Source organism: Gopherus evgoodei, chromosome 2 (genome assembly GCF_007399415.2).
Source record: "Gopherus evgoodei ecotype Sinaloan lineage chromosome 2, rGopEvg1_v1.p, whole genome shotgun sequence".
NCBI lineage: Eukaryota > Metazoa > Chordata > Testudines > Testudinidae > Gopherus > Gopherus evgoodei.
In genome coordinates this window covers 186,887,840-186,911,824 of record NC_044323.1, presented here as the reverse complement: position 1 = coordinate 186,911,824, position 23,985 = coordinate 186,887,840, and the positions used below count along the sequence as shown (strand labels likewise).

The 23,985-nt window shown below is 42.2% G+C and overlaps 1 long non-coding RNA gene across 4 annotated transcripts in view; it reads right to left on the bottom strand.

Annotated features, from left to right (window-relative positions):
* Positions 1-7,522: 7,522 nt before the first annotated feature.
* The window catches only part of LOC115646562, a 361,228-nt gene continuing 344,765 nt past the window's right edge, over positions 7,523-23,985 (bottom strand). For all 4 annotated transcript variants that reach the window (XR_003999061.1, XR_003999062.1, XR_003999063.1 and 1 more), the window contains one exon: positions 7,523-7,842. This is a non-coding gene — a long non-coding RNA (uncharacterized LOC115646562). The remainder of the gene's footprint in view (positions 7,843-23,985) is intronic.

Below are 23,985 nucleotides of genomic sequence, written 5' to 3'. Positions count from 1 at the left end.
TATAAGCATTGTTCTGTAAAATGTATCTTTTTAAATGCGTCTCTTTTTTCCCTCCCTCATGCAACTGCAAATTTTTCAAGCCTCCCTACTCCATCCCGAAGGCTAGCTCAGATAAGGCAGCGGAAAAAAAAAGATGCGAGACAAAATGTTCTCGGAAATCATGGAAATGACCTGCAATGAAAGAGCTCATCTGAATGAGTGGAAGGATGTGGTATCAAATTACAGGAAAGATGCCAGTGAAGGTGAGGACAGGAGGGACACTCGATATGAGAGGTGGCGGCAAGAAGATCAGAGATGTAGGCAGGAAGATCAGCTGTGGCGGGATGCAAATCTGGGGCTGCTCCGTGATCAAACTGACATGCTCTGGCATCTGGTGAGCTTCAAGAACAGCAGCAGGATCACAGAGTGCCGCTGCAGCCCCTGTGTAACCACCCTCACCACTCACCATGTTCCATGTCTTCCTCACCCAGACGTGTAAGAATGCGTGGGGGGAGGTTCCCTGCACCCGCCCACTCCACCCCCGTGGACAGCCCAACCAAAAGGCTGCCATTATTTTGAAATTTTTTTAGTGGCCTTTTCCTTCCCTCCTATCCTCCTCCCAAACCACACCCGGGCTACTTTGTCAGTTCACTCCTTCTTTTTATAATGACTTAATGAATACATGATTTTTAAATGATAGTGACTTTATTTTCTTAAGCAAGCTCCTCACAGCTCTACTGTCTTGATGGCAAGAAAATGCTGACCTGCATTGCCATATTTTTATGCTATATCATATGGTCATTTTCAGCAAATTGGAAGGTTGTGTGGTTACAGTACAAAATGTCTGACAAATCCATAGCCACCCAAGACTTCACTGTTAATGCTATACCAAACAACATGGACACTTTTAGGACTTCATAGTTCCAAGTGGAGATAGGACCAAAATCACACAGCCACTTTTGTTAAAGGTGAATCATCTTTAGTTGCAGCAATGCTAGGGTTTATGACACACACTTGAGCAAATCTGATGATGGTAGGCAGCCTACTAGAATTGTCATTGCAGACAAGTGACATTTAATTAAAAAGCAGGAGCTGCTGCAGCAACAGGAGTCTCAAAGGAGGTCATTGGAAGGCAATCAGGAAAGATTACCATAAACATGTTTTTAAATGAATGCAGAGAATTTACAATATTTTTAATGTAGAGGTTTCTTTCAAAATCTTCCAGGACATGCTGCTTTTTTGTGAGGTTCAGTAAAAGCATTTTTCTTGCTCTTTTGGGTTAATTAAGCCTATGTTTCTGCCACTTATAGTTTCCATCAACATCAAGACAAGAATGTGGGTAAACAGGTTTATTACATGAGTCTTCTTTTGTCCCTCTTCTCCCAAGTACAGGTTGTCAGTTCATTATGCCTTTGAACTTAAGGTATTGCAAAGGAAACCAGACTGGATATTTCTTTTTTTTTTTTTGGAGTCACTTTAAAAAGTATTTTAGAAAAGTAACCTATTGTCAAATATAATTTATGGGACATTGAGTGGCTTATTAGATGCACAGAAAAATGCAATGGTTTATTAAACCAACTGACTTTGCAGCTTGTGATAAGAAAACATTCTCTCTTTGGGAAGAGACATGTTCTGCACTGAAATCCCCAAACATCAAAGAATATGTAGACAATGCTTGTTTGGGAAAGCTTCCATATTATTTATTGCTTTCCTTTAGAATCCTTCCTCCTATCTTTTGCATCCAGTGCTGTGCTAGAATTTCAGGACACCTAATCGTTCATTTTTCCTAGAAGAAAGGTTGCAAGCATATTTCCCTCTCTTATATACACATATCTTATTGCATATTCATCTTTACTGACCGATGTTTCAGTTCTGTGGACAAGAGATCTCATTTCTGGGGGCTGTTAAAAGCCCTTTGAAAGATTCCAAATCTGGATTGTGGTTGGCCGGGGAAGAGGCATGCTGGGAGGAGGGCAAAACCAGGCTTCTCCTCCGCCAGGAGCTAGCCACAATCCCAATTCCTTCCTTTCCTTAGCACAGAGGCTGACCACCTGCTAGCCTCGAGCACAAGCCACCCTAAAAGGATGTGTCTACACTGCATAGGAGAGCAAGCTTCCTAGCCTGGGTCCACAGCTCACACTAGGAGGTTTAAAATAACTGGGTAGACATTGCAGCTCTCAAGCCTAGGGGAAGGGAGGGAGACTTGAGAGCCCAAGCTCCAGCCCAAGTCACAACGTCAAAGCAACATGTACACAGCTATTTTTAGCATGCTAGTGTGAACCCCACTAGCACAATTCTGTGAACCCGAGCTGGGAGGCATGCTCCCAAATGCACACCCAAAAGGGACAGGAAGAGGTCGAGCGTGGCCTTAGACCAACCCTCTTCTTCATCTACCAGTAGAGCGGGTAAATCAAAGTAGTAAGAATGTATCCCCTTACAAGATATAGCCATGGGCATATACTCCCTGAAGACTTGGGAGCTCTGGGAGGCATGTCGTTTGAGCTGATACAGTTAGAGATGTCAGAGAGAGATTTGTAGATACAAGTCTGAACTAGGAAGAGATCAGGGTGTAGAGGTAGATTTGTGAGTTGTCGGCATAGAGAGGGTAGTTGAAGCCATGAGATCAGTTAAGACCACCCAAAGATTTCATGCAGAAGTGGCAGCCAAAGACGGAGCTAAGGGGGACACCAATCAGAAGAAAAGTATGGATGAGGTCAAGGGAATAGGTTGAGAGGTCAGAACCAGAGAGTGAGAAGGATACCTCAAGCATCCCATACTGAGTTTATCTTTAAGAAGTCAGCCAGTTGCATTAGATAGTGTCAGTTTTCCTTAAAAAACACAGCCAATCCCTTGGACTGAGGAAGAGGTAAGGAGGTGGTCTGTGTTTGAGGAGAGAATCAAAGGTGGAGAAGAGATGGCAGAAATTTAAATCTGTATGTGAGTAGTGACTGGAAGACTTAAAGACTTTTGGGGGTGGGGGGCGAGAGATTAAGACATAAGAATGTATGTCTCAGTTTTCAATTGCTTCATCTTCATACCTGTCCAAGAATCTGAAGGGGGGCAAGGTAGAGGGGCCAGAAAACTTTGCATTCACTGGGAATTCTGGGTGTCTAGACAGTTGTGAACACGGTTTACATCACTCTAAAAAGCATTTAAAAGAAATTTTAAATGAAACATTTCAAGCACAAATCAACTTGCCTTTGATCATACAGTCACACTCTTATTTTACAAATAAATATTTTTGTTTCTCTTTCCCACATTCCATCTCTTCCCTCTATTTCAAGAAGTTATAATTCTTTGCTTGTGAGATCATAACATGTATTCATGGAAATTAATTTAAAATTGCAAGCACAAGATTGTTACTTCTTTGAATGGAGAAGGATAACGGAGGAGAATTGTGATATAAACACAGATTTTCTATAATTAATGATAACAACAAAGGAAATATTCACAATTACATCAAAGAAGTCTTGATTGACTATTGCTTTTATTTGCCTCTTGAAGGGAGGTTAGAATTCTGTTAAAAAAAAAACACAGCCACACTGATTTAAGGGGATGGGTATAAAAAAAGAGCTACTGAGAAAATCCAGTTCGAAACTGAACACAGAAAGCTATTTGGAAATCCAGAAGAGGTTATCTTATCAAACTGATCACAGGCCAGCTATAAGTATCTACTGTACAGATATGTCATCAGTATGCAAACAGTTTTCCAGATAAACACTACACACAACACTGTTCTCTGTAGGAAATCTTGGGTGTGTCTGTGCATATGGGAGACAGAGACTTTCATCCAGGAACATAAACAGACTAATTTTGTGAAGCAAGAATAGCTAAAAAGGAGTCAAGAATTATGTTATGCAATAAAAGCTGGATTATATTTTCCTTTCCAAACTGGGAATCCTACATAGCTTCTTTTAAACAAGCCAGTTGTTTGGATAGAACAAAATTTATATATGTGTTTCATTCTCTTCTAAAGGGCACAGAGTTCAAATATACAGTACATGAAAGATGCATGCCTCAAAATAGTGCAGTGCACAGGAGAGAGAGAGAAAAAAACCCTAATCTGTTACCTGTTCCAAGCAGTCTATGAACTTAAATATCTTACCCTAGGCAGCACCATTTTAGACATTAAAACAGTAAATGATTAACATTTCATAACTCTTTTGCTCTCCTCTGCAAAAAATAGGTCAAAGAATAAATGGAAACAAACTGTCTTTTGCTCCTTTTTCTGCATTGGAAAGAGAAAAATGAGGGAGATAAATCTGCATAATACTGAACCGAATCTCTTTAATTCCAGTCAGCTTTTATCATTCAATCACCTAGCCTGTATGTGGAAAAATTCATGCTAATTCCCCCTAGCAACAGCCTCGGCCTATCAGGACACTCCATGCACCATGAAGCTGCCAGCCGGCAAGAATAACTCTAAGTAGGTCAGGCCTGTATTTCTAAAAATGCCACGGTCTAGTAACCCCACTGTCCCGTCTGTCTGCCCTGCTCCATAATAACCTCAATTGCCTGGTGACACAATGACATACTACCCTGCTAGAGCGCAATCAAATCATGCTACATTATTCTGCTGCAAGCATCGCTGCTGGATGAAGGACCCTTCGAGGGGCAGCATTAATCAGGGAGCCATTCATGTCTACTAGCACTTCACTCTGGAGATGGGTCCTGCATTAATGACCAGCTGTTTGAACTAACACAAACAAAATAATGTCTTCCACCCTGTTGGGCGCACAGAATACACTATTCCGATCAGGCAGGTTATGCTCATTGACTAAGTCTAAGATGTAAATTAAACAGTCTCAGATAATGCCAGCTTTTGTAACCTTCTATTAATTAAATTAAGTATATTTAAATTATATTACATGCATTTCAAAGAGGTATTGGTTTAATGTACAATCATCTCCTCCTACAAATTTGTGTTCACAGTAAAAAAAAAAAAAATCTGTGTTTGCAAAATACAATCTATCTATCTATCTATCTAGGTGTATTAAGGAGCTAAATAAACATAGCTGAACTGAAACTGACTTCTGGTGGGAATATGGAAACAAACCAGGACTGCCTGTAGCAATTGTGCAGCATGAACACAAACAGAAATGCAAATTGAATGTTGTAAGGTCTATGCATAAAAGCCATGTAAACATTTTACAGCAACAATGTGGAAAAAGGCCAATCAGAGCAGATTAAGTACCCCACACAATCTCACTGTTTAAATGTTGCTGAATTGCCAGGATAGAACTAAAATAATTGCAGAGTACAGAAGGATCCTAGCATGGATTGATCTTGTCCCTTTAAAAGCAAGCATTCCTGGTCCTCTGCAGTACTGATGGTTTTCTGCTTGGCTCCAAGATATAGCACTGAGCCTCACAAAATTTTTTTTCTCTTTTTGCACTGAAACAGAGGAGTCAATGTAAACCACATCAGACCACAATAAGTCTTCTCTGGGGTGCTATTTTAATATCAAATCTGTAATGCCAAAACAGAATTTCAGCATGCTTTGTGTTTTATTACTCCCTTTCTTTTAAGCACCTCCGTGTGTCTCTTGGTTTTTTCCTTTGTAGCATGCGTCAGTGTCTCACAGTTGCTTGTACTAGATGGAGCCCTTAAAGACATTTTCAGGGATAGTTCATCTGCATTTTTAAAAGGATTCACACTTTTATTTAGTGAACGTACCCTCTGGCAAATTCCTAATTCACTCTTCAGTTATACAGAATTCAGTAAGTCTTATACGTGTAATCCATCCATATTTGATTTATGAACACGGCAGATTCATTAATCCATTTGCTCTTGTTTGAACCAGGCTTGATAACTAGGTTATGACTATCTTCCTTACTTTGTGGCACACATCACAGTTACTCTTGGAGAGATACAGTCACTGACGTAACCATGAGCAGCTAATTACAAGCTGCTGACATTTTGCTTGTCTCTGCGGCTTTGAAGCTCTGAGTTAAAGTCTCTCTTCCTCCTCCCAGTTTTGTTTTAAAGTGGCTGGGTTGGAAACACAGCATTTGAGAAAGGTATAGGAGAGCTGCAAATCCTCAGCTGAGCTCAATGTATTTTCCAAAACTATTTTTCCTTTAAACAGATAACTACAGTTTGGAAGTAATAAGACTCCTCCGCCCACAACACAGGAATGTTATCCAACAGCTGGCTAAATATAATCCAACATACAGGGCTGCCTTTGTAGACATGGTAACACATAGTGGAAGGCCCAGGCAGGCGTCTTGCAGGATAGCTCACCATGACTATTGGGAAATCCCCTCATACAAATTTTAAGATGACTTTATGGGTTTTGGATTCGTGTTTAAAAAAACCCCAAAACTCTGACAGTAGGTAGTTGCTAAAAATCCTACCAAGTCTCCACTACTTGAGTGCAGCATTTGTTTCCCTTAACTTCATTTTGCACATTACATGGATATGGCCAACCTGAGCTGTCCACTAGTTTTCACCATACTAAGTATGTCTGTATGATGACAAGTCCATCTGTTCTAAAACACAATCTTCCAAAGGCACATCCAGAAATGAAAAATACCAGTGTCCATTTCAGAATGATGCACTGCCAGTAGTGGAGCATTGCCTCCTTTAACCGGACCAAGAACCTTTTTTTAATTACAGGCTGATTTTGAAATTAAAAAAAGTAGTAGTAAATATAATGCTGAATCCATCTCAGTTGAGCATTTAGCCATCTGAAGACTGTGGTAGCCAGCTGGTCTAGCAGTCATCTGGGATACATTTATTTTGATTAGATTGATCGCATTTCTATTTACAATATAGAATTTTTCACCATACTGAATACAGCTGTGTTTATAAAGATTTTAAGATGAAGAAAACAAAACCCACACAGTTCCTCTCAGCACAGTGCAGAAGATTCAGTGCTTCAAGGTGTTAAATAAAAAGGAGCTGCTTTCACATTTCTTAAAAGAATTCTGCATACGTCTGTTTTCACAAAGCACCTTCTGATTCAGGAAATGGGTGTAGAGTTGTAGCTGAAAATATAAGCTGTAATCAAGTCTGATCTAGCAAAGTGACAAACTTCCTGTGTAAATTGGTCAGAAATGCCTTTTTTCATGTCTACACGTGGACACACAAGAGATACACATACATATATAAATATATACTGCATGACGGCTGTTTTCCCTGGGGATGTCAGTGCAGTCACCTAGCCCATCAGTTCCCTCCTTGACAGCGTCGCGAGTGTTCAGACTACAATTTACAGTCCCTCCGTCCATACATTGTTTGGTAAATTATGCAACCATCTCTAGAACAAGAATGCACAGAATCAGACAAACAGAATACAGTGTTTCTTCTTCCTTTTCATTTGCTCTCTCGCTCTCTTCCTCCCATAGCTTTGCCTTTACAAGCGGACATATCAGATACCTTATTTATCCATCTCCAGCACAATGCTGATGTGAAACACTACTGCACCACTGTGGCTTTTCCCATGTTAATCCTTTCGAGCAGCAGAGGCTGGATTCTTGCTGCTGATGCCCTTGTCGTGTGCTGGATTATTTTGCGTAATATTTCTTTAAACTTTCTCCCACCTCACTTTGGATTAATGTCCCCACCCTTCCAAAAAAAACCCCCACCCCACATCACAACCCCTCTCTTCCAGAAAAATAAAATGTGGCCAGAGTTCCATCGCTGCTCTTCCTTAGCAGCGTGCAGACGAGTGATTCCCGACTCAGACATGCCAGGGTGAAGCACAGGCAGCAAAACTGCAGCAGCCCCAGCAGCAGCAACAGAAACAGCAGAAGCCGCCCAGGTAAATGGGGGAAAAAAGCAGGATATGCTGAGAGCGGTGCCGCGTCGTAGCTGTGAGAGAAGACGACGTTGCTTCTTCCAAACAGCGCAACTCGAAGCCTGCAGGAACGGAGGAACGGGAAGACCCAAAATGAAAAATAAAAGCCAAAGAGTTAAGAATTTAATATATATATAATAATAATAAATTGATTCAACTTTATTTCTATTGTTCTGGGCTTTTGCAGGGGCTCTTTCCCCTCCTCCCCCAAAGTCTCGTGTTGCTGAATGTTACTGTCCAGGAGTGCCGAGTCACAAAGGCTCACTATCCAAAGCGCAGGGGGCTCAGCATCACATGAGAAACCACATGACACACCCGAATTGGATGCTGATGTGGTCAACTATTTCAATGAACAACAAAAAATATGCTGAACAAGGCATGCCCCTCTCTAGCGGCTAGAATTTCCTTTTTTAACAATCACACAAAAAAATTAGATATCTATCTCTACATAAACTACTGATACTTCAAGTGCTACGAGGATGCTGTTCCACAGACACTAGCTGGATGGCAGCAATATTACTTCTAGGCTGCATTACACAAAACTGATTCCACTTAAGTGAATTCCTGAAAAGCATACTCCATGTCTTTACAGCCTGAACAGGCTCAGAAAACCAATTCCATTATCATTCCCTGCAATCTGTATCCAAACCTGCATTCTGAATAATTTATTTTAGACTAATAAGATGTTTGCCAAGACTGCTCCTTTCCCAGTTAGCACCACAGGCTAGATTTACTAAGGTGGGGAAGCCTGCCCCAGTGCAACATGGAAACAAGAGACTGAATTCATCATTGTCATAAATGGTGGATTTACTAAACAACCTGTCCCACAAATAGTCAGGAAAAACAAGCAAAAGGTGTCTCCTGCTTTATTGAATGTGATACAGCTCTTGTTTACAGTGGGGCAAATTGTGTTTGTAAACAGTTGCATTATTTTTTTCTAACATTGCTGTGATGAGAGTTTCCGATAAAAACTGAGGATTAGATTTCTCAGCAATGACAAAACAGGCGATCTCTCTGGCCAGCTAGTTCCTCCAGAGGTGCTCTGCCATAGTGTTTAACTTACTAGCATGTCAGCAGGCCTTGCAATGCCCAACTAAGGCCCTGGAACCTCACAATGCTGTTTGCTGTCAGGTCTCCAAGAGGTTAACATTCTTCCTTGCTTTACCATCAAGCCTATAGGAGCATAGAACTGAGGGAGTGGTTAGCTAGGGTAGGGGGCAAGCTGATCTGGATGATTGATGGAATCACTCCTGGCATAAGGTTATCATCCAACAAACACAGTTAGCAGTTTGAAGCTTGTTTTACTCTATCGTTTGTGAAAATGACAGAGCAGGTGGCACACAGTCTCCCATCTTGTTTGTTTGCAAAAGCAGGGCATCACTTTGCAATGCCATACTCCCTGGCTCTTTATACTGAAACTGTAAACGATGTCAGGACAATGTACAAGGATAGTGCCATGAGTACACACAGCTGTTTTCCACGAGATCTCACTGCAAGCTGTGAATTTTATATCACAGCACTCAAGCACAGAATTCCCCAAAAGAAAGATATGTATAGCATTCAGGCATGAAGGGGGAGTAAAAGCATGAAAGAATTCTCTTTTGTGTGCTTTCAACCTTCCCAACTGCTCACGCAATGGCACATTACAAGAATTTGCACAAGGCAGTTAGTATCCATTTTCATTGGTTCCTGACAGAAAGGTTTTTTTCAAAGGGCTGCACCTATGAGGAGCCAAGGTCCACACGCAACATTATCTAAATGCAAAGTAAGTCTGTGCAGAGAACTCTGAGGACTAGTGTCTTACATACAGACATCACAGGAACATTACATAACTATCAAAAGGCATTTTTATACATGGCACAACCAGTTACACTTAGATCACTTTTTCCATCACTGTGTTGACATCAGCACACAAACTCAGGCCTGTGGCCAGTGCATAATTAAAATTAGCCACTTGTATTCCAGTTGCAGTGTTGGTTTAATCTGGATGATGAAGACTTCAAAACAAGATTTCCACAAGATAAGTGGGAAGCATTATTGACTAGTAGTGGCAGGGGATGGTGTGCACCAGGAGGAGATATATTCGAAGTCCCTACAAAATTTTGGCAAACAAGACTAAAGTAGCTGTCTTGGGTGGAGAGAAGTCTTATCTTCATTATCCTAGCAAAGGTACCCTTAGAGCTCATTTAACAGTCAGACAGAAAGGTTAGCAGTTCCTTTTGCACTCATCTTCCTTTATTATTCGTTTCTAATACATAATCCTTGCCTCTGTGAGTTGATGACCTTTTCCTGTTTTATCCATTAGGTCATTTCTCTGTTCTGGCCATGCATAATTACAGTGTATTTTATACATATTATATATATTTATATATTACACACTCACATGGAAGAGGTGCAGTGACTTCAATGACTGGTAATGGAACGTGAAACTTTTCTCCTGTTGGTCACCTAACTGAATCCAACTCAGGTCAGTTGTGTCTGAAAGTTGTCACCATCTAATGGCTATGTAAAATGGTCCAGAGATTTCACTTCAGATCCTAGCCCACAACACAAAACTGGCCATCTCAGTGGAAACATCAAGGACTGAATGAGCACAGAACCTGAATTACTCAACTCACACTAAAGCTAGTCACTGCAAGCCAGAGTTGGACACACTGATGGGGCAGAGTGTGGGAAAGATTTCACTACTGTTGCCTGGACTGAATCTGTTCGGTGGATAGAGGACTTCAATCTCTTTAGGCTGCTAATCAAATGTCTTTCATGAACACCGTAAGATACATTTTAATGGGCCTCAGAAATTGTGCCCAGCCATATCTGCAGATGCAACCGGGAAGTCCTGTCATTTGCATTTCCAAACCTTGCTAGGGAGAAACAGGAGCAACACAGAGATCCTTGATTTCAATATTTCAGTCTCAGGTTATTGTTGGATACTATGATTTTATCTATAATACGTTAACTCCTGAACTCAGATTCAGGTTCTGGAACCATCTGTCTGAAAAAATCACTATTTCTCTGTTCAAGCCCAGCACCGAAGTTGCAATCTGCAACATTAGTCCACTCAAGCACTGAGCAATGAAATAGGCAGCTGTGCACACAACACAGGTAATTTAGGGGGCAAATAGGCACCTCTGGATGGCATATTAGCTTTTGTGCTCCAATGCAGACTTTTAGATTGTACAATGCCTGGAAAGCACTTAACACATTTTGGATACTACCACAATGTAAATTAATAAATAAAATAATAATAATTTCCAGATGCAACATAAGGTGCCAAAGTATGAAGAGTTGTCCCCAAATATTTGATCCCAGATCCAGGGCCGGCACTTCCATTAGGCAACCCTAGGCGGTCGCCTAGGGTGCCAGGATTCAGGAGGCGGCATTTTGTGCGCTCCCCAAGGAGCGCACAGGAGCTTCCAGTTCTGCTCCCGTTGTGCCGCCGAAGAAGGACCTTCTGCCGACGTGCCGCAGAAAACATTGGCAGCCAGTTGACCAGATCAATGACTGCTGCTGTTGCCCGCAGCATTTCGGCGGAGGGTCCTTCTTCAGCGGCGCGATGGGAGTGGAATCAGAAGCTCCCGTGCGCAGCGCACAAAATGCCGCCCCCCGAATTCCGCCTAGGGCGCCAGAAACTCTGGCACTGCTCCTGCCCAGATCCTGCTCTGTGTTAGGGCAGTTTTGCACCACTCTAGCAATGCAAAGTTGGTGTACCTGACCACAGGAAGATTATCTCTGTGAAGAGGGGCCAATTCAGACCCCTTCAGGTTGCTTTAATTTATGTCAAAGACTAGACCAACATCTAGATGGCCCCAAGTTCAAGAAAATGAAAAGGACCTTTGCAAAGAGAGTGAAAAGTACCGCAGTATCCTGAGGTATGTTGAGTGGTCCTTGTGGGTCTTGATGGTCTCCTTTATATGACCAACCATGTTCAAAATAGATCAGTTTATTAAGCTAGTGTGCTAATGTACATCTTTTTGATCTGAGGGCTAACTGCAGGATTTTAATAATTGGAGACCAGATTCTCATCTCACCATGATTTTACAGTTGTAGCTTCCCTTGAATTCAGTGGAATTATTCTTGATTTATAATAGTGTAAGCAAAAGCAAAATACAGACCAGAGGGTTTTAAAAACTCAGCCTATTGTGACACTGATATACTTCCCTAACGAATAAAGAGAAAAAAATAGAATGCCCAAGAGAACTGGTACTGAAACAATAATGGGGATCTCTGTGGAAAGTCAAAAAGGAAGTACAGCAATAAGAAATTGCAATATCACATTGAGTATTTACAAGTACTGTACAAATCAAGTGTGAAAGACCACCACCTTTGTTACAGTTCCTGTGACAGAAAAAGCAATTAAGCCCAGAAAGCTATTCTATAAGCAGGCCAATGTAATAAACAAAACATTAAATTAGTGCAGAGCAGTTGACCCTACCTCATTATGTTTTGTTATTTCCACTATTGTTAAGCCTTGATCATGACAACCCTATTGCTTAACCACTGCAAAGTTCTGCTTTTACTGACTGCTTCAGGAAGTCGCTCCCAAAGGCATAGCCAAACACTGATGCCCTATTGCACTCAAGTGGGCTTCCCCCTTGAAGTCTGAGCAATCACATTTGACTAGATGCCTGCCACATGAAATGTGATTTCATATATTGACTTGGCTTAAAGGTGTTAAAATTAACATGTAAAAAACAACTGGATTTTCTGTATCTTTTCATCACTACTGGACATACACCATTCTGCTCATGTAAGTCAACATCTGTGTAGTATGCCATGTAAAATGTAGGTAGGACATTCTTGAAATGTTGATTTCTTTTAAATCTCACTATGGGAACATGGCTTACATTTGTTTAGCATGTTTCAGCATGAAAAGTTTTATACTCTTTATGAACTACAAGTGTATATGCAGTAAATACAGGAGTTATTTCATTCACCAATGGAATGCTGTTACAGTGGGGTGGAAGGTAACTTCTTTTTAACACCACACAGCAGCACTGCCTGTGGCAGGAAGTGAGGAATAAACATCCTACTGAAACTGAGAGAAATTCTAAATTCCCCAGGAATCAGAATATCACTAATGGACATGTGCAAATCAGATGAACTTTCTGGTTACTAGTTTTATTACAAATCCAATACTTGGCCAACATTTCTAAAGCACTCCTTGAGCCTGTAAGGAAGAGTTCACTAAAAATTCAGCCCAGATTGCCTTCATGGGTCACAAATCTGAGTGAATCTAAGGGTATGTCTACATCTAAAATTTTGCAGCGCTGGTTGTTACAGCTGTATTAGTACAGCTGTATAGGGCCAGCGCTGCAGAGTGGCCACACTTACAGCAACCAGCGCTGCAAGTGGTGTTAGATGTGGCCATACTGCAGCGCTGTTGGGCGGCTTCAAGGGGGGTTCGGGGAACGCGAGAGCAAACCGGGGAAGGAGACCAGCTTCGCCGCGGTTTGCTCTCGCGTTCCCCGAACCCCCCTGCAAACCGCAGGGAAGGAGACCTGCTTGCACGGAGGTTCGGGGAACGCGAGAGCAAACCGGGGAAGGAGACCAGCTTCGCCGCGGTTTGCTCTCGCGTTCCCCGAACCCCCCTGCAAACCGCAGGGAAGGAGACCTGCTTGCACGGAGGTTCGGGGAACGCGAGAGCAAACCGGGGAAGGAGACCAGCTTTGCCGCGGTTTGCTCTCGCGTTCCCCGAACCACCCTGCAAACCGCAGGGAAGGAGACCTGCTTGCTCGGGGTTCGGGGAACGCGAGAGCAAACCGGGGAAGGAGACCAGCTTGATTACCAGAGGCTTCCTCAGGTATGCTGGGATACCTACTTATTCCACGGAGGTCAAGAAAAGCGCTGGTAAGTGTCTACACTTGATTACCAGCGCTGGATCACCAGCGCTGGATCCTCTACACCCGAGACAAAACGGGAGTACGGCCAGCGCTGCAAACAGGGAGTTGCAGCGCTGGTGATGCCCTGCAGATGTGTACACCTCCTAAGTTGCAGCGCTGTAACCCCCTCACCAGCGCTGCAACTTTGTGATGTAGACAAGCCCTAAGGTGTTTTCAGTCAACTGTCTCCCTCCATACAAGCTTTGGAGAGAGATTTATGGTTATGCTTGAGGTTTCAACACAACAGCCAGGCAAAACTTGGGGTTTGTCACTGAACCTGAAACCTCAAAGTGAAACTAAAGTAGGTGAACTCTGTGGAATGAAACCAAAACACACACTTGTTCAGCCACAAGTGAACAAAACCTCAATGCTACACATGGCGCTAGTAAAGAGCCAGGCAGGATGTTGGCCAAAATATTAGGGCACGTACCCTTTGCATAGAATGCCATGGGATGCTTAGTGACAACGGTCTCATCTGGAAGATATCGCTTTGGTTGTCCATCTCTTCAGATGGAAACTCAGGGCCCTCCTATCTGTAATGATTCAGTAGCTGTGCCTGAGCGCCATACTGCTAGAATACACAGAAAATTTGATTTTTTCTAGAATATGTTATTGAGAATGTATAATTTATGGTCAATATAAGTTCCACACTTTCAGTAAGAGAAAAGAATGGGAGACGATTATCAATAGGGATAGGCAAATAATATATAACTATTATTCAGTGAATCTTCTCTCTTTTTGAAATTTATCAGTAACAGATCATAATTTACTTGAATTTATGTTATTCAAAATTACTTTCTAGACAATTTTCTCAATAATTCTTGGTCTGCAGTTCAGCTGTGAACAGCGTGTTGCAATTATTCAAAATCTGATCTGTTTTGACTGAAAGGATAGGTCACATGGGATATTTTTATTCCCTGATTGATTGTAACACTTAGAATTAGGTTTCCAATGTGAATATTTGCTATTAGGACACTGAAATTCATCTACCATGAATATTCTACAGTATTTCCTTAAAATTTACTGTTCCATAAACACTTCCTTCCTGCCAGTAAACTCAATCCCTAGAACATTTGTGGACAGAAAACACAAAATGGGTCTGGGACAAAGATAAAATAAATGTGTTTAAAAACTCCAATGATGATTATTTTTTTCCCTTCAGTATTCACTCAGTTCTCATAATCACATAGTTGAAAAGATTTAAATAAGAATCTGTGTTTCTGTTGCTGCATCTGAACACCTTAAAGACCTGAGTCTATGATTCTTCAGTGCTGTGTGACTGAAGCATGGGTAAATTGTCTGAGTCTGAAGTGAAACGTCACCTATTGTGCTGGAGGACAGTAGTGATTTAGAGTTTCACTGGGGAAAGATATGGCACCATGAATGAGGTAAATGTAGCCAAGAGAGCAGCCTCCACCCTTGATGAAAAATACCAACTTCACATTGATAGAAGCTTCTTAGGGTTCAAATTGCCATTATTATTCAGACTTACTCTGAGTTGTTTTCTGTAACCAATCACTGTATAAGATCCGGAGCTAAATTCTTCTCTGAGTTACAAATTCAGCAGCAATGTAAATGTTAGTGTAAGATACATATTGGGTGTAAGCTGGTGTTGAAGTACTGTGACTGGCACTAATTTTGATATACAGTGGGTGTGCATACTGCTATGTTTCCCTCTTTATTTCCTCAGAGTACATTTTATTTATTGAGCACAAAAGCTGAATATTAAATTGGTGCTAGTTATACTACTTAGCCTCTGTGCTCATTTTTTGATCAAACCACATCCAAATATATAACTTATGCCACCAATAACATCACCACTACATTTGACCCAAAGATTTCCATCAGAATTTGCATCCGCTTCACACATAGCTTTGATTTTGACTCTAGGGCCAAAATTCTGCTTTCAGTTACATGGACATAACTCTGCCTGAAGTCAAAGGGACTTGAACCACTGGACAGAATTGGGCCCTAAGTCTTGGATTACAGTACAGCCATTCAGTGGTGGTCCCACTCTTCAAGAATTTAGTATAAAAGCACCAGAGTTAAGATCTGCGATAAATATCAGTTCTTCCTTGGATGCCTTGTTGCTTGTAGTACCTGTATCACAAAATGTTTCTGAACACAATGTGTTCTAGATGGTATGAAGATGCCATAAAAATAATATAGTGTGAAGTATGAATTCCTTATACAAACAAGCTCACAGATTCCAGTACATATTTTACAATCCAGAAGAAATCATTGTAAAGGAGATGCCCCATGGAGACTGAAGATCTGTGTGCACAATAATTAGGAGTTCATGGTGAGAACAATTGCCTTTAGTTGCCTGGTGACTTCACACTGCATAGGAATACAAATTAAATGACCAATTGATATCTGTTTTAGGATTACAAATTGCATTCTCCAAAGTGAAAACTGCACTGAAACACACTATGACCAGCTTCTTAGTGAAATTGCTGACAAAGTGATTAATATTTAGTCTTGGGCAAGAAGGGGCTTTCCCTTTGTTAACTACTCAGTTTTAGACTGGGATTTTACATGGAACACATTCCAAGTGCAAAGTAGAAGAGCTATGTTTTTTCATCTGTGAATATTTTCACCTTAGACTTCAGCAGCACTGTAAGGAAGTAACTTTTCCACAGTTATTACTGTAAACAAAGATAGCAAGGCAAGCATCCAAGAGTTACAGAAAGTGAGGGACCAAACAGCAAGAAAGTCGAAGACTGCCTCCAGAAATTGAAGCGAGAACCACCAGAGTACCAAACTTTGCTTACTCTTCTCACTACTCTGGTTAGTTGGGCAACATGACAAACATGGGATTCATTATATAATACATACAAGATTATATAGGCTCTTTTTTGTTCAGTTGCTTATAACTTTGTCAAACACACTGTTTAGGTTAAAATTTTCCATGCTGGTTGTCTGCATGAGCCTGAATTTTTTTTGAAAAGTTTCAGCCAAAATAGTTTGTTTGGCATAATTATGAGCAACTGAAAAAAGGGTCTAATGTAGTGCACCATAAAAAAAGGTGATGAGGAAATTAATAATGCCGTCTTCAGATCTGGTTTTGAATAGTGTGCAGTAAACAGGGCAAGGAGCCACACACTGAAAAATGGAGAATAAACCAAAGTATTAAATAGCTGCTCACTAAGTGAGAGTAATCCATCCTGTGCACAACAAGGCAGCTGTCTTGTGGGGAAAAAAAGTATGTGATCATATAATTAAAGCATGAATCATAATGCACATGCAGAAGTCGGCAAGCAAACTTAATTCTGAAACCTCCTTGCGTTTGTGTGCTTAACTTTGTAACCTTCATACAAAAATTAGGAAGAAAAAGCACCAACTCACAGACTACCCTAAAAGCCTCAAACTAGAGATATGTCCTGACTGAAGAAAGCACTTCAGCACTTGCTTAACTTTAAGCATGTGCTTAAGTCCCACTGTCTTCAACAGGTCTTAAGTATATACTTAAGTGTTCTTCATGAATAAGGATGATTTATTGAATCAGGACCATAGCAGCCAGAAAATGGATGTTGCTCTAGCAGGACAGTATGGAGGCAAGAGCCACATGTTGTTAGCTTGTGAAGTACAGATATGTTTACTTGTAAGCAATTGTGAGAAACTCTGAAGAGCTCTAAGACTAACTATTGACAACAAGATCAATGTTTCCTGGTCTCATCTTACAGCAAGAAGTCATTTGCAGATGTTTTCCCCTTTTCATTGACATTTAGAAGCAAATTCAATTTCTCCAAATCTGAAATTCATAACTGGATGTTGATTCCCAGCGTTTGTATTATATTGTCATTAACTCATGCATATGTTTTATATATATTTTTAAATCACAGAACAAAAGCTTCAAACTGGCATTCATGCTGAATTGTGTGATGTGAGACTGTAGCTCACCATCTCATGAGCTAAAGTACAAGATTTGCTATTTATCCAATTTCCAAGACAATGAACAGATCTCAGTACTGGTATGACAGCCTTATTCCACCAGTGATATTGAGGGTACAACTCCAGGACATGATAAAGCCCTTTCAGGAATAGTCCGATAGCCAATGTGGTTTCCATTGGCTCATATAGATCTTAACTAGATAAAATGCTCTGGTTCAGCAATGGGGTTGAGCTGGTTTCACCTTATACAGCGATAATTCTGACACTCCAAGGGTGAAATCCTGACCCTATTGACTTCAGTGCGGCCAGGACTTCACTTCAAGTATTTCTGCCGTATATTGAGAGATTTAATCCTAGAATGTAAGGCGGTTATATACTTGCACCAAATATTTAATGTCTGTTTCAACAGAGATTTATTAATCCGCAAGTAACTATTGAAATATTTTAACTGAGCTATATATTTATTGCATGTTCAAATGAACTAAATGAAACTGACACCGGTGCTGGCAGTATGTGCACATTTTTATCAGTCCCTTTAAGTTTAGTGCACATAAATTTTTTCCACAACAACAATTTCTCTTCAGTCATGTATTTGATGAAATAAACTTCATCTGTAAACATATGGTGGTGGTAATGAAAATCTTCAACCTCCAGTTCTGAAAGCTTCCTTGCAAAGTTCTGAATGTGCCTTCCAGAACGACAGAATACCTGAATGAACAGATGTGGAGTGGGAGAGTTTTCAACATTCACACACTACATCTGGCAGCCCGGCTTCATCTAATTACAGCTGCTGCTCCACAGTGGACTGACCTGGTCACTTGCACCTAAATGAGTATCATGTCTAGCTGTTTTCCTTCAGGCCATGTCCAGACTACCCGCCGTATCGGCGGGTTAAAATCGATTGCTTGGGGATCGATATATCACGTCTAATCTAGACGCGATATATCAATCCCTGAGCACGCTTATATCGATTCCGGAACTCCATCAACCCCAACGGAGTTCCGGAATCGACAGGGAGAGCCGTGAACATCGATCCCGCGCGGTGTGGACGGGTGAGTAATCCGATCTTAGATATTCGACTTCAGCTACGTTATTCACGTAGCTGAAGTTGCGTATCTAAGATCGATTTCCCCCTCATAGTGTGGACCAGCCCACAGACTCTCCCTCATTGCAGCTGTTTTGTTTAAGCCACATTAAAGTTACATAATGATCATATAATTTAGAATGAGGACACATGCAGTGCTTCACTTGGGGCCATACTGGATACATACATACACACAGACAAGTTTATACAGTATTGATAGCTTAAAATATGAGTTTTAGCAATTAAATAATTATTGCTATCTATAGCCATCTAGATCTATATCCACATATCTATAGAACCAACAGTGCAGAGAGTGAATCTGCCCTAGATCCAGGTTTTCTAGAGGTAGATCATCCCTGAATTCTTGACACAACCTTTTTCATCAGCTCCTCACATCAGGCTACATGAAAAGTATATAAAAATAGTGCAGCCATGTTCTTTATTCAACAGAGCATGTGTAAGGCACTCACTGCCTCGGGATTCCCATTGACACAAAATTCCCATTGACTTCAATGGGCCAGGATTTCACTTTTGGTGCCTAAAGCTTTTGAGCATATGCAGTACAGCTGTATTCTTACTAATGGCTCTATATAGTGGAGCAATTGTTGCAGTGAACCCAAACATATTATTGTTAAAACTACCTAAGAAAGAAACCAATCTGGCTCTTGGCTAATAAAGTAGCATGTGTTCATTTCAAGGGGAAAAGGTTTTCTTTCAGAATTCTTGCCGAAAGTGCCTGTTTGACACTGGAGGTGAAACTGAATTAAAGACTATACATTCTATTCCTTGTCAGAATAACAAATTAAAGATTGGGATTATCAAATACTGAGAGTCTTAAAGTGAATGTCAACAGACTAAATGCCATATTGTGTGTATATCATCATATTCAGATTATATGGATGTCTACATATCTTGCTTTGGTGCTTCTAAATTAATCAAGTACAGAGAACCTTTCAGTTCAAAAGATCTCTATTTCCTTTCTGAGCTTCTTTGTGCTAATACACTGAAGGCACAGGTTATTTATCATGAGATCAATAGGAATATTGCAAAAACTATTCTCAGCCACAAACTTCTATGGCTGATAAAGTGATGGCTTGTGGCCACAAAAAAGTGCAATATTTCCACCTTGAAATCACATGCCAAAAATGAAATTAACTGCAGTCACATATGGCTATACAGTTGTATCAGTAAATCCTGTGGTACAACTCCCAAAAGTTTAATAACTGTGCTCCTGATTAAATATTAATAAAATTGTTTCTCCAGATCAGAGATGCATTCTAAAAGAAATTGTTTTGGGAAAGTGCAGTCTCGATTATCCTATCCTAATTACATAATAGTGTTTCTAATTATCTTAGACATTGTAAATTATTCCAAAGGAGTTCATTATTTACTATTATATAGAGATGAAGGATAATTTTGTGTAAAATATTGGACTACGACCTGGGAGATGTGGCTTGAATTTCTGACCCTGACAAAGAATTCCTGTGTGACCTTGAGCAAGTCACAAAGTGGGATTTTCAAAAGAACCTAAGTGATTTAGGAGCAGTTGTGCCACTGAAAAACATTGTCAGATAAAAAATATGTTGAATTCGAGATGGGGTTAGGCACCCAAATAACCTTAACTCTGCCCTGAGAGAAAAAAGTGAAAAAGGCCTGGTCCTCACTAGCCTGTTATTTCAGAATTAGCCGAGTTAATTCAGAAAAAAAAAAAAATTCCATCCGAACGACCAAACCAGTTTTTTCGATTTAAAGGGCTCTTTAATCCGATTTCTGTACTCCACCTCGGCAAGTGGAGTAGCGCTTAAATTGAGATTGCAATCCCGGGTTAAAGATATTGTGGACGCAATTCGATGTTATTGGCCTCCTGGAGCTATCTCAGAATGCTCCCTTGTGACCGCTCTGGACAACACTCTCAACTCTGATGCAGTAGCCAGGTGGGCAGGAAAAGCCCCAGGAACTTTTGAATTTCATTTCCTGTTTAGTCACCATCAGCACAGGTGAACATCAGCACAGTCCACCAACACAGGTGACCATGCAGAGTCCACCACCATGAGAGATCAAGCAGTCCCAGATTTGCAGATGAGCTCCAGCATGGTCTGAACGGGAGTTACTGGATCTCATCACATGTTGGGGAGACAAGTCTGTTATGGCAGAACTATGTTCCAAAAAAAGGAACGCAAATATGTATGCTAAAGTCTCCAGGGCCATGATGGAAAGAGACTACTCCAGGGACACAGAGCAGTGTCATACAAAAATCAAGGCGCTCAGGCAAGCGTTCCAAAAAGCCAGGGAGGCGAACGGGCGCTCTGGGTTACAGCCCCATACATTCCGCTTTTACCGCGAGCTCCATGCAATTATGGGGGGTGATGCCACTACCACCCCATCACTGTCCGTGGATAGCTGCAAGGGGGGAGTGGCACGGAGCAAGGAGGAAGAGTCATTGGAGGACAAAGAGGAGGAGGACAGTGCACAGACGGCAAGTGGGGAATCCGTTTTCCTCTCCATGATGGATCCAATAGCCTCCCCCCACTCCCAAGGCGGGTTCCCAGACCATGACCCTGGAGAAGGTACTTCTGGTGAGCGAGAGCCTGATCGGAGCCACGTGGTGGGGGTTGAGGGGGCACCTAGCTGCTCTGGGCTCATCCCTGCTCAAGAGCCTCATTGGAGCCATGTGGTGGGTGCGGGGGGGAAAAGGCGGGGTTGTGTGAAGTGATCATCTCAGAGAGCCCGCAGGCCCTCCTTTTATATGGCAAATCCACCAGGCATTGCTTGCTATGGGAAAGGGGACCCAGCAGTCTGAAAGCATTGAAATGAATGTAGAAGCAGCAGAACCTGCATGCCCCTGGGTTGCCTGCAAGCTGAATTCTGTTGCCCGGCCATGTGTGTGATGACTTACTCACACCCAAGTGTCCCCTTTGTTCTCTGAAATGTATCTTTTAAAATACATTTTTTTTTCCTCCCACAGATGAAAATGTTTCAACACGGCCCCTAACTACTCTGTCCCAGAGGCTGGTCCAGAAGGCAGAAAAAACAAACTTGGGAAGACATGTTTGCCAAGCTCATGCAGTCCTCCTGCACTGATAGGGCCCAGCTGAATGCATGGAGGCAAACAATTGCGGGGTCCCGTAAAGCATTATAGGAACACGAAGAGAGGAGGGACACGCATGATGAGAGCAAGCAGGACGCTATGGTCAAGCTCATGGGGGAGCAAACTGATGTGCTCTACTGTATGGTGGATCTAATGCAGGAAAGGCAGCAAGAACACAGACTGCCACTGCAGTCCCTGTATAACTGCCCTCCCTCCTCTCCAAGTTCCATAGCCTCCTCACTCAGACACCCAAGAACACGAGGGGGGATGCTATGGGGACCCACACACTCAACCCCAGAGGATCGCCCAAGCAGCAGAAAGCTGGCATTTGCGAACTTTTGGTTGGTTTCTGGACTTGTCCTTCCCTCCTCCTCCACCCCCCTAACCCAATATCCACCCTTCTCCGATCTACCTTCAGATTTCTCTCGATGTGTTGTGCAACAAATAATAAAGAACCGTTTTTAAACAATTTTCACTTTATTTCCTTTCATATATATAGGGGGCGGGTAACTTCAAGAGAAACAAACACAACTGTCACACCGTACCCTGGCCAGTCATGAAACTGGCTTTCAAAGCTTCTCTGACGCGCAGTGCGCCCTGCTGTGCTCATCTAATCGCCCTGTTTTCTGGCTGTGTGAAATTGGCCGCCAGGTGAGTTGCCTCAACCTCCCATCCTGCCATAAACGTCTCCCCCTTACTCTCACAGATACTGTGAAGCACACAACAAGCAGCAATTACAGTCAGAATATTGGTTGTGCTGAGATCTAACCGAGTCAGTAAACAACCATTCTGCACCTGTTCAGCCTATAGTTGAACTGCTCCTGACTACTGTCCAGGGTGCCTGTGTACGGCTTCATAAGCCATGGCATTAAGGGGTAGGCTGGGTCCCCGAGGATAACTATAGGCATTTCAACATCCCCAACAGTAATCTTCTGGTCTGGGAAGTAAGTCCGTTCCTGCAGCTGTTCAAACAGACCAGACTTCCTGCAGATGTGAGCATCATGGACCTTTCCCAGCCATCCCACGTTGATGTAGGTGAAACGTCCCTTGTGATCCACCAGTGCTTGCAGCACCACGGAAAAACACCCCTTGCGTTTACGTACTGGCCACCCCAGTGTGCCGGGGCCAAGATAGGGATATTCGTTCCATCTATCAACCCGCCTCAGGTAGGGAACCCCAGAGCATTAAAGCCTTCCACAGTGGTCTGCACATTTCCCAAGCCACTACCCTCGATAGCAGCTGGTCAATGATCGTATTGGCTACTTGAAGCACAGCAGTCCCTACAGTAGATTTGCCCACTCCAAACTGATTCCCGACTGACCTGGTAGTTGTCGGACATTGCAAGCTTCCACAGTGCTATGGCCACTTGCTTCTCAACTGCAAGGGCTGCTCTCATTCTGGTATCTTCGCGCTTCAGGGCACGGAACAGCAAGTCACAAAGTTTCATGAAAGTGGCCCTACGCATGCAAAAGTTTTGCAGCCACTGGGAATCATCCCAGACTGGCAACACTATGCAATCCCACCAGTCTGTGCTTGTTTCCCGGGCCCAGAATTGGCATTCCAGGGCATGAACCTAGCCCAATGCCACCATGATCTCTCAATCGCCACATGCTGTGCTTTTAGGAACATCTCTGTCCATGTCCTCATCAGTATAGTAATCGCACTGTTGTCACTTCCTCGCCTAGTTTTGCAGGCACTGCACATACTGCTGGATAATGCGCGAGGTATTTACAATGGTCAAAACTGCACTGGAGATCTGAGTGGGCTCCATGCTTGCCGTGCTATGTCACCTGCACGGGTAATCCTGGAAAAAGGGCACAAAATGTAGGAGAGCTGTTCGGTTCAAGATGGCAGATAAAAGGCAGTAAATGGTTGTCTTCACGGAGTCGGGAAACTCGCTAGAGCTGCAAGAGTGGGAGAGCAGAGTTTGCGGCAGAAGCATGAGTAGAGTTTGCAGTGGAAGTTGTGTGATGCAGTTCATGATGGCTGAAAAATGGCAGGGAATTGTTGCCTTCTGTGGCTTGCATGGGAGCCCAGGACAGACAACATGGAAAAAGCGACAGAAGCTGTGCGGTTCAGTTCACGATGGCCGAAAAACAGTGGGGAATTGTTGCCTTCTGTAGCTTGCACACAAGCCCAGGACAGACAACGTGGAAAACTTAGCTAGTGATGCAAGAGCAGGAGAGCAGAGTTAGCGGCGGAAGCTGTGCTGCTTGGTTCACAGCAGCCGAAAAAAGGCAGGAAATGGTTACATAAAAGA